Below are 12,331 nucleotides of genomic sequence, written 5' to 3'. Positions count from 1 at the left end.
TGAAGGTGGGAAAAAAATAGGGATATATTGTCAGTATGGCATATGCTAGCTAAGTCATAAAGTATAGGTATGAAGAATAAGGTGTTATTCAGAAGGTGGGAGTGGAATTTGTTGATGGAAGCTTTTGAAGCCCAATTTTCAAAAGGCATTTTTACTTTATAAACAGTAAATAGACACTGAAGATATGTTTTCTTCTTCTTCTTGTTCCTTGGTTCTAATGTACATTGCTATCATTAGAGCAATGTGGAGAGTGAAAAAATAATGAGAGTAAGGATTCCTTTTAATCTCTTAAAAATAACAGGACTTCTCCCCACCCTTGTAGCTGTAATCACTCAGGTTTCTGTAGTAGCTTTGAGGAGGATCCACTATCCATTTTCCTCCCAGTTGCCCTGTTCTTCATAAATATTTGTTGAATGAATAAATCCCCCTTCTGTCTTGTCCATCCACCTTTAAAATACCTGTCAAGTAAGGGAGATAATAGACATAACGATAGCTTTTTATTATCCTGGAATCTTATTTCTTCCAAGATAAGAAGTCTTTCAGAGTGAAAATCTTTTTGTGCTTTGCAGATTCCTGTTTACCTTAAATTTGCACTTCAGATGAAGGGAAGGAAAAGTAAGCTTACTTTTTCCTCGAAAGAAAAACAAACAGGAAGAAGGCGATTGTATAACAAAAGAACAGCAATGAAAAAGACTTTATGCAAATTAAGAATTATTTAGCTCTTAAAAGGTCAACTGCTTGGTTGTAACACTCAGATAGAGAAGAAAGTGGTCTGAAAGTTTTCTGCCCTAATGTTAGATGACCAACACTGGGCAACTTCTGCTCCTAATGAGGATTCCTTTTTAATCTTTAGCACTCTTCTCATTTTACAACCTTTCTTCCAGGACTTATATTTATCCACTAATAAAGCTAAACAATACCACCTCGATACTATGCTGCTTATTAACTATAATTTTGCAAGTGATGACAGCTGCACTCTGAAGAATTTACTTTGTTCTTGCTTAGTTGAATTTATACCCATGAATCTTTCTTCCGTGTTGAGTTTTTTTTTTTTTTTTCTTTTGGTCTACATTATATTTATGACTGTGGGTCCTCTTCAGCAATGTACTCTATTTAATTTATATTCAGTATTCCAATCAGCTAAATATCCATTCTATATTGAATCTCTGCTCTACCTTCTTAAAGAAAAATCTGTATTTTTTTCTCCTGTTCCAAACATGGGCTATCTCTCTCAAAAGCAATACCTTTGCCGTTAGAGTTCTTTTTGCTAAGTCAATACATATTAACAATTTTGAGCTTCTAAGAAAGCAGCACTTTGATGTAGGAGCTATTCAAGAAAATTCTATATTTAAGGTTTGACATTTCCTTTGGTCAGGTATTTGCAATAAAAAGATGAGTACAGTTTGGGGTGGGGAAGAAAGATAACATTATACCTTTATCTATAGATGTGATAAAAGTCAAAATAGGCCAACCTTGTGAGGGTTTGGTGTGAACACTGAATACCTGCAGTATGTGCCTGGCACACAAAAAATTATTTGTCGAAATGCATTATTGGCTTGTAACTGACAGGTCTTTTGTCAGTTTTATTTGTCTGTGCGTGGAAGTACTATTAGTTGAAGGTTCTATTGGTATGGATAGAAATGTAGCATTAAATTTCAGGCAACTGTCTCAGGAATCAGTCCTCTGCTTGCTAGAATGTCACTCATTAGATGAAAGGTGAAATTGTGCAGGCACTGAGCTATTGCACTTACTATACCTGACTCCTGGTAGCCAATTGTGCTGAGAACTGGCAAAGAACATGGTTTCTCAGCACTGTTTCCTTACATAACTTTGATACTGCTAGCAAGACCCAGTGGTATTCCATATATAGTCTTCTTTTTATGCATCCTCAATTGGTCTTTAAACTGAAAATAGAATGAATCTCATATGATAGAAATAAAGTTACTTCATGACTCTTTAATACCTGATATGGAGAAATAAGTGAAAATGTCTGCATTTTTCCCAACAAGATAAATTAATAAATGTTTAAAACTATGAAAATTTGAAGAATATACAATTGTTGAAAACATATTTTAACATAAAAGATAAAATATGAGAAGCATATTGGCAAGGAGATCAAAAGCATGGATTCTGAAAAAAAAAAACCATAACGTGGGTAAAATTGTGGGTTCCATCATTTGCTATTTGTATAACCTTGAAGAAAAGGAGCGAGCCTCATTTCCTGCACCTATAAAAACGTCTGCCTCATAGATTGGCTCTTAGTGTTAAATAAGTTAATGCATGTCAAGTTTCTGACACATATGTATAAATAAGATTTAGTTTTGAGTATTACTAAAATGCTTTATGACTTAAGCATTATTTTAATTATATATAAAACTGCTGGTTTCTTTAAATTCTGAAACTGCAAAGGAAAAAAAATGACTGAGTGAATATACAAAATATTGTTTTATATTAAAGTTTGCAAGAACACAACCTCCATATGTTAACATGTTAGAAATTTCTTTAGGACCTATTCAATTATACTATCTCTGTTTTGTTCACATAAATTTCCTATTCAAATGCATGAAAAGTGAATAGATAGATAGATATGATTATTTGGAACTATATCTAAATCCACTTGGTATAAGTCATTAGGTAGAGTAAAGTGTGCGATATTCAATAGTATATCTGTATCTGTATCTATATCTACATGTTTACTCACCCTTCAGATTAACATTGTAATTGGAATTTATTATAAAATGTGTACCTATATAATAATGAAGAGGAAAATTCTGTTTTATAAATGGCGTTAGCAAAGTGATTTAAAGTAATTTAATACAATATCTTCCCCACATTTAAGAAACCAAAGCTGGGCCACTCAGTTTTAGGAATATAAAATTCAAAAGGAAAGGTTTTTTGTTTGTTTGTTTGTTTTTAATAAATTAAATAAGCAAGGTTTTGTAGATGCCAATATTTGCTGAAGATGCTGCAGTTGCAATCCAACTCACCTAGTCTAGTTTGTCAGATGGTTCCTTGACGGTGATCTTGAATGGATACCATCCATTCGGAATTTCCTAGGCTATTTATTTCTCATTGCACGTCTGGAACCACATCGACTATGTCTACAGAGAATGACTTTTATGCCTAACTCCAATTTCCAAAGCTCCAGTTGTCCTTCACAGTCTAGTTCTAGTATTACTTCCCAGGTTTCATAAGTGGTACTCATACCCTATTCCCCGTGTTCCCTTAGTGCTTTGTTTCAGATATAGCTTTTAATAGTGCCTACCTATTGTTATTTGCCAACATTTTTGTCTCCACTCCCCCTGCCAATTTCTTTCACTCATTCTTTTTATCTTCAACCTTCCAGCCATCTAAGACAGACATAAATATTGCGTAGACCTAACATTCTTGGTTATTGGAGCACCATGCTTGCTGATCCTTTTTCTTTTCCTGTTATATTTTACTTGTGACTGAATTCTGGCAAATGCAAAATAGGCAAAATTATGCGTACCATTTTCTCGCCCACAAAAACTCCCACCTATAATTCTCATGCTTGTTTGCTTGTGGTAATAACTTTAGGAGCCACAGAAAACTGGTGTTCTGTTTCTACTTACCAATCCTCTTCTATCCAAACTCTGAGATTAGGTCTTGGCTTTCACGTATTTTAGTGTTCATATTTATTAGTTAGAAGTCTACCATATGAATAAAGCTACTATAAACATCTTATGAAGTTTTTTGGTGTGTGAACGTAAATTTTCAACTCCGTGGGGTAAATACCAAGGAGAACAATTGCTGAATTGTATAGCAAAAATATGTTTAGTTTTGTAAGAAACTGTCAAATCTCTTCCAAACTGGATGTGCCCTTTGCACTCCCACCAGCAAATGAATGAGGGTTCCTGTTGTTCCATATCCTTGACAGCTTTTAGCGTTTTCAGTGTCCTGGATTTTGGCCATTTTGGCAATGTTGTTTTAATTTCCTTTTCCCTGATGACATAGTGACCATCTTTTCACATGCTTATTTGCCATGTGTATATATTCTTTGGTGAAGTGCCTGTTAATGTCCTTGGCCCATTTTTTAATGAAGTTGTTTGTTTCTTACTGTTTAGTTTTAATTGTTCTTTGTATATTTTAGATAACATTCCTTTGTCAGATATGTCATTACAAATATTTTCTCTCAGTCAGTGTCTTGTCTTTTCATTATCTTGACAGTATCTTTTTCAGTTGGAATTTTTTATTTTAACTAAATGCAGTTTATCAGTTCTTTGTTTCATGGATCATGGCTTTGTCATTCTGTGTAACATCATCGCTAAACACAAGATCGTCAACATTTTCTTATATGTTATCTTCTAAGAGTTTCATAATTTTGGATTTTATACTTGAGTCTGTGATATATTTTGAGTTAACTTTTTTGAAGAGTGCAAGATTTATGAGTAGATTCATTTTTTGGTTTGTTTTTGCATAATGGTGTCTATGTACCAGGCACCATTTGTTGTAAATGTGATCTTTTATTCATTGTTTTGCAATTGTTCCTTTATGAAACCTGGTCTGTTTCTAGTCTAATCTGTTTCTAGGTGCTCTGCTCTATTCCACTGATCCATTTATCTATTCTTTTGCCAGAACCAGACAGCCTTGAGTGCTGTGGCTTTATATTAAGTCTTGAGGTCAGGTAGTGTCAGTCCTGGACTTTGTTCTTCTCCTTCTATATTGGCTTGGCTATTGTGGGTTTTTGCCTCAACATATTAGCTTAGCAATCAGTTTGTTGATATCCAAAATATAACTGGCTGAGATTTTGACTGGGATTGCAGTAAGTCTTTAGATTAATTTGAGAAGAACTGGTATCTTGACATTGAGTCTTCTTGTTTTTGAACATGGAATCTTTCTCCCTTTACTTAGATTTTTAATTTCTTTCATCAGAGTTTCATAGTTTGTATCATGTATATCACCTACATATTTTGTTAGACTTATGCTAAAGTATTTCATTTTGGGGGGCACTAATGTAAATGATATTGTATTTTTAGTTTCAAATTCTAGTTAATTGCTGATAGATAAGACAGCGATTGACTTGTCACTGTCAATCAAAGAAAAATTGACTTTTCTTTATTGATCTTGTATGCTGAATCCTTGCTACTATGGTTTTTTAGTTCCATGAGATGTTTTTGTTATTGTTTCTTTTGGATTTCCTACATAGGTGATCTTGTCACCTGCAAGCAAAGACAGTTTTATTTTTTCCCTTTCCAACCAATGTAAATTGATTTCCTTTTCTTATAGTATTATCTGTGATGTCCAGTATATTGTTTGAAATGAATGGTGAGATAGAATATTGTTGCTTTATTCCTGATCTTAGAAAGAAAGGTTCAAGTTTCTCACCATTATGATGTTTTCAGTATTTTTTTTGCAGGGAGGGTAGATATTTTTTTACCAAGTTGTGGAAGTTCCTTGTTATTCCTAGTTTACTGAGATATTTTATCATGAATGGAAGCTGGATTTTGTCAAATCCTTTTTCTGGATCTATTGGTATTATTATGTTGTTTTTTCATTTATTCTATTAATGTGTTAAAGAAGAGTCACCTTTTAACATTTGATATAACATATTGGTATATTTTCCTATTATCTTAAAGCCCTCTTTCAGAGTCTTCTTTGTTAACTAAGTTGAAGAATTATTTTCAGGCCTTTCTCTATCTTTAGTTTATACTTACTTTATACACAATACTTACCTTTAGCACCTGGTTATTGATATAATAATGTTTTACATACTAAGTATATTTTTTTCTACTATATACACTTGCCTGTTTAGAAATTTAGTATTCCATTTTTTATGTTAAAAAAAAAAGGATCAACTTTAATATGATTCCTGTAACATTTGGAATGAGGGAAATTTTCTTCAACAACGGAAAATATAAATGTAATTTTATTTAATTCATAGGTTCAAATATTGAGAAGGTAGCAAGTCTCAGTCAAGTGCATAGATGCAAGAGCTAATTCCACAACAAGCCCAGAGAACTAGGTAGACAAAACCTGAAATGTACAGGAGAAGAAATAAGACTTTTCTAACAGCATTGTGCTTCTTTAATTTTACCAACATCTTCGTAAGGATCAAGTAAAGTCTTCTTAGGTATCCTGGTGTATGCCATGGAAATGGCAGATGTTAAGTGGGCTGAGTTTAAAATTCCTTGCTAAGATTTTACCTTTTTAAATGGAGGTAAATATTGTCTTTTTTCTAGCCTTTCCATATTCTCAAACACCCTCAAAAATGAAATTAGAAAACAGCAGATTCGACTTCTTCAGGGCAGCCAATTAAATGGCTGAGGGTATCTGTTTCTGTGTTGTTTTCAGAAATAATTGTATCATTAAATCGCTGAAATTGTAGTGTCAGCAGGAAATAGAGAAAATATCTGCCAAAGGAAGAAAAAAAATATGAACAATGCAGCTGCTTTGATGTCTTCTTGCCCTTCTTTCCAGTGTCTAGTGCTGAACAAGCTATAAACAAAATGTGAGGGACAAAAGCTTCACGTGGTTGTTCCTGGGTGACTTCAACCTCCCTTTTAGGGAGATCTGCTCACTGATTTTTCTGCTCCCACCTGACACCTTAGGCAAACTGCACTAATCAGAGTCTCAGAACACAACTCCTACTTCCATGCCTCTGTTTCTCTCCCACTTACTGTTCACTCACTGAATATCCTCTCTTCTTATGTTATAGAATTCAATCATTTATTTATTCAGCAAATAACTATTAAAGTCCTAGCTTATGTCAGGCATGATTCCAGCTGCTAAAATACATCTGCGATCAAAGCATATTTAAAAATCTCTTCCTTTGAGGAGATGACTTCAAGGTAGTAGCAACAAACATTATGTTATATACATTATAAATATGACAATTATATGTTAAAAAGTGATCAGTACAGCTTGGAAAGGGAAATCAAGAGTTAGGGGCTGCATCTTTTAATCAGGTGATTAGAGACTTCTGACAAAGCATTTTGCTTAAACTGTCTTAAGAGACTCATGACATAGTGGTTAAAAGCACAGACTCTTTCACTGGACTACAGGAGTTTGTAATGCAGCTCTGTTGTTTATTTATTAATTGTGTGACCTTGAAAAACTTACTTTATTTTTCCAGTTCTCAGTTTTTTCATCCCTAAAGTGAGGTTAGTATCAGTACCTACTGAGTTTTATTTTACATATAGGATTGAGAACGTGGGATATAGGCAGTACACATTACATACTGCATATAGTATGTCAGACTAGGTGAAGTCTTTCAATATTATTTCCTGAAAAGAGCATACACTTCAATTTAGAGACATATAGGTTCAAAAACTCGAAGATATTTTTTTCTCTCCTTACTAATCTGAACCTTAGTTGTACGATCAGGGAAATGAAGATAATTCCTACTGCTGAAAACTGTTTTGAGGATTAGAAGAAAGTTCATATTATAAATGGGTAGGAGATCCTTGCTGAATGTCACACCGCTTTGCTCTCCTCTTCTAAACCCTGTCGAAATTCTTTATAGTCTTCTTATATTATCTCAGCTGGTGAAACATTTAAGTCTCCTGGAATCTCTCAGGTTATTTATTTCATATTAACTTGTGCAATATTGTAGTTTCTCCCTTTTAAGACATTATGGATGATTAGAAGCCATTGTCGATTTACTAGCAAGTTTTCAAGGGAAAAAGAGAAACACTTTCACATGAAATGCATCCATCAGTTATATGATGTGCCTTGATTTTAAAACAATTTAAATGTAAAAAATAAGTGCATTATAGAATCAATGAAATGTGTTAGTTTCTGTCTACATCTCATCGCTGCCAGTACGTGATTACTCAGAAAAACTGTGATTCTGTGTATCCCTCTCCTTGCTTAAACCCCTGCCTTGTACATTAAAAGAACTCAGTAAATATTTCATAGATGATTTAATGAATGACTACATAATTTATTGAACAAAAGAACTTATTTAGGTTTATACAGAAATGTCAAATGAAAGTAATCATGAGTTTTTATCTAAGAGGCATTTCTTCATCTAAAATTACATAAAAATAAGTAAGGACATAGTAAAGTAAATTTTTTTGGCATGAATATGCATGACAAAAATTTCAATTATTTCTGATTGGTTAGAGCACTTTTTGGTGGCAAGTTACAAAAACCCAATTTGGCCTAACAAGCACAAAAGGGGATTTTCCTCTAAGCACACAGGATTCTAGAAGCATAGTGTATAACTCAAGAGCAGGAAAGCAGATGCAACTCTGACTGCTCCACTTTCAGCACCAAATTCTTTATGAACCATCTCTTACTATTTCACCAGCCACTCCAAGACTAGTTAAAAAACAAAAATCCTGTGGATCAGAGCATTCAGACAGGGAATGGGGGAATGTTTTGCCTCTGCTCCACAGTGTCTGGGCTTTCAGGTGGAAAGTTTAAGCGCTGACTTCTCTTCATTTCACAACCAACAGCCTCCTTCACACTAGACAAGCTTCTGTTAATAGTCTTCGCAGTGCCCTTTTAGCTTCTTCACACGGCAGGGGTCCAAAGCCATGGCCAGATGGTTTTACTGCTCCAAACTATGCTGTTTTTTTTTATTGCAATAGCACTCATCTTCCAAACCAGTGTCTGCATTAGGCAGTATTTGGTAAGAGAAGCAGAATCACTATGATGTTACAAACTATGGGATTTTTTATAGAGATGAGATCTTATGGAATTGTGAAAGTTGATGGAGTAGTTTATACAAGGCTACTGCCTCTGCATCTGGTGTTGAGGATGACATTGCTGTAAGTCGGCTGAACCATTAGGAAGGAAGAATGATTGTGAAATAGTGGAGAACAAGGACAAAACTGAAATCCACCAGGATGAACTAGGACCTGGTGGAATTCATGTATGTTTTTCATCACTACCAATATCAATGGTATAGATGACCTGTGAGAGAAGTTGGCTAACTTTACCAGTGACTTTATCAGGGACTTGATGCAAACTTAGAGAAGTATAAGAAGGAGAATCAAAAGAAGCTTAAGGCGTTACATGACTTTTTGCTGCCCTCTGCCTGTATTAACATATAGGCAGAGGGCAGCAAAAAGTCATAGGCCAGGGATGCATGCCAGCTGCTCCTGAACCTAACAGCCTACATCCACCTTTGGAGAGTAAAAATTACTACCAATTCTCTACCTACAAAATCATGTGCAAATTTCTCTTGTGGCCAAATCTTACTTGAAACCATATAGGAATGAAACTATGGAAAATTCAGTTCCAGTGTAGTTGTGACACAGTAAAATATACCACAAGCAGTATGCATCAATAGCCTTTAAAATATTGATATCCTTTGATTATAGGCTTTTGAAGTTATAGAAACCGAATATAGAAAAAGGAAAAAAAAAATGTGTCGGGGGGAGATTGTAGTAAAGATAAAAGATTCCTCAGTTACCTTATAATAAAACAGGAACGCAAATCTACCCAGGAATGGGTCTCTGTGAGAATCTGCAACATGCTTTTATTCTCTGTCCTTTGTTACTGTTTCTCTTTGTATATTTGTTTTATTATTTTTCCTCTAACACCAGACATGTTTCCCCTATACACTCAATCCAGATGTTGGAATACACCATCATTAGCTGTTGAGATTAATATAGTACAAAAGTACAGAGCACAGTAAGATCAATCTCACAGACCCAGTTAAAATTCCTCAGAAAAGTGTTCAAGTTTACTGTGACAGGGGGCAAGTTCTTGTTATGCAAATTGACAGTTGCCACCTCAGCTATGTGGATGAAATAAGGTAAATACAATTTCCAGAAAAAAAGGAATACAGAAAAAATGTTCAATAGATGTCTACTAGAGTAGTGAGATTACTAAAATAAAACTTAGTTTTGTCATCAAAAAGCAAGAATCTGACACTGAAGTGCTGATATAGCATACATTTTGCACAGTGTAGCCATATCTGTAGAAGGTAGAAACTATCTCAAGCCACGTTAATGAAGGTGCAAAAGATGGATTGGTCAGAGATCTTCCATCGAAATGACATTTTGTCCCATCAGAGTTGAAAGCGAGCAAGATGCCATAAAACCAAAAGGAATCACCTGATTCTAAAGTTCCCCAATGAGTTGGACTTCTGTCTTCATGTTACCTCTATTTCTCCTGTTAATTAAGAAATTATTATTTCACTGCATAGAGATTAATTTATTCCCATCTGAAGACCTAAACTTATGGAACATATAATCAAGTATTTTCCCCAGGTGTGTAACATGCTTAAGGTTTACCTCCAGCAAGTCATTCATAGTCTCAGAAAAACTCTTTACAATGCTACATTGACTCGATTTCTGGAGGTAAAGTGCCTTTGTATCTCTGTGCATTTGTTTAAGTTGCTAACAAGTTCCTATGGGCAAAGAGAAGTTTGTAGGGGGTGTGCAATGCACATTTTTAAAAATGATTTCTGTACTCTCAAATCTTGAAAAAAACATAAAAAGCTGCTCTTTTTAAAGTAAGAGCACCCCAGAAATCCCTCCTACTAGTTTTACAGTCTCCTGTGCAAGTGCATTTTCAAGTACCAGGTGTAATTCAATAGACATCATCATGAAAAGTAAGAAAATAAAAAATTGAATCTGTGTCTCTGAGCTACTAGAAGGGTATTCAGGAATAGCCCCAGGCTAGATATAAATCACTGACCAAAAAAAATGGCTCTCAACATTCCTTAGGATTTCTAAAATTTTCTGATCTGTATAGGGTCAATTGAATCAAGGTGTTTTTGTTTGTTTAGTATTGTTTTGCTTTTAAGTTGGAAGCTCTTCTTCAGGAGCAGGAAGCTTACAACAGGAATGGAAGTCTTATCTCTTTATTGTGTATCTTGACTTACAGATAGATTTTTTAATAATAAAAACTCCAGAAATTTTAACTGCCATGTACAGTTGCAAGGACCCAAGTCTTGTTCTTCTAAGCAAATATCAAAGAGTAGACCTGAGTTCTTCAGGAGCCATGGGACTACGAGAAAGCCCTTACGGGGACCCTCTCAACAAGCTTGGCTTGGTTTGAGTTCTAGAAATTATTGTACTGATGTGAATAACAGGAAAATGAGTGATCACTTTTTTGTACTTTCTTCCTCAGGAGGTTTGGAAAGGAGAAAAAATAGCTTCAAATATACTTCTTGTAAATATCCTGAGGTTTTGCCACTGAAATGTTTTTATTTTCCTTCAAACTTGTTTAAGAAATGTTTTAATACATATTTACTTTATGCAAGAGCGCTAGATTTTATGTTCGTCCAGCAAAGTGTTTCCAAACCCAATGATATAATATAGAATATTCTAGAGATTGATTAAAAAATGATAGTTAATTTTATTAAACATTTCTGGCACACATACAAATCAGACCTGATAATAATTCCTTTATTACCAATTATTAGGATGTGAGAGAGAATAGTATTTAGAAACACATATATTTTATGATCAATTTATCTCAAAGACTTAGGTTAACTCAACAAATGATGAATAATCTTTTCATTTCTATTAGGTAAATCAACTGCCATGAAAGTAAGTGTTTTATTTAGGGGGTCACATTAGCTCTAAATAAAAGTGATTATTTTGTTTTTCATTTCCTGCTGAACAGCAAGATTTACAGAATAGTATGCTATCACATATATATGTGCACAAATGCACACACATACATATATATCTGTAACATTTATATATGTAATGGATATGATATATGTGCATGCTTACTTATCTTCAGTGCCTAGTAATTGTCTAGTAGAAAATCAGTTAATTTATCATTCAAACAAATTAAACAAGCACAAAAAAATTCTAAGGTTATTTGAACATAGATTGTCAGGTGTGCAGATGTTTCCTATGAAAGTGTTGATTGAAGTTTTTGTTCTAGTATTTCTATTGTATTCCAAATAAATTGCAGATTCAAAGACTGGACATTGCCTAAGAGAGCTTGTCATGTTGATATCTCATAACCATAATTAGAAAATTGCCAAAGTACATTTTAAAAGTTAAAAAAGCATGCCAGGCCAGTATAGAGCCCCTTTTCCTATTTAGAAATATTGTAATATACAAAAACATAAATAGTTTAAAAATGGATGAAAGATGTTTTTTGAAAGCAAGATGTATCGGTGATTTTCTCTTCATGCTTCACATTTTCTAAGTTTGCAAAAATTATTGTGTATTATTTTCATAGCATGAAATAAAACCAAAATGTGAGATAATTTGAAAGTGAAAAAATGGGTCTAGTATCAATTTATGTATCATGGACTAGAGTTTTAACAAAAATAACAAACAAATAAATATTTTTATTATTTAACAAAAATAACAAACAAATAAATATTTGTTTGTTATTTTTGGCTTTGGCTCATTAGCATACATCATAATATCCAACTAATTTTTATTAT

General features: G+C 33.8%; 1 protein-coding gene across 41 annotated transcripts in view; it reads left to right on the top strand.

Moving 5' to 3' along the window:
* The window catches only part of PTPRD (protein tyrosine phosphatase receptor type D), a 2,321,819-nt gene that overhangs the window by 290,389 nt on the left and 2,019,099 nt on the right, over positions 1–12,331 (top strand). The gene's annotated exons all lie outside the window — the stretch shown is intronic.

This window comes from Sapajus apella, unplaced genomic scaffold, assembly GCF_009761245.1.
Source record: "Sapajus apella isolate SASKATOON/1434 unplaced genomic scaffold, GSC_monkey_1.0 scaffold24, whole genome shotgun sequence".
Taxonomy (NCBI): domain Eukaryota; kingdom Metazoa; phylum Chordata; class Mammalia; order Primates; family Cebidae; genus Sapajus; species Sapajus apella.
Note: the sequence above shows the minus strand (reverse complement) of the source record. Positions and strands in the feature narration are given on the sequence as shown.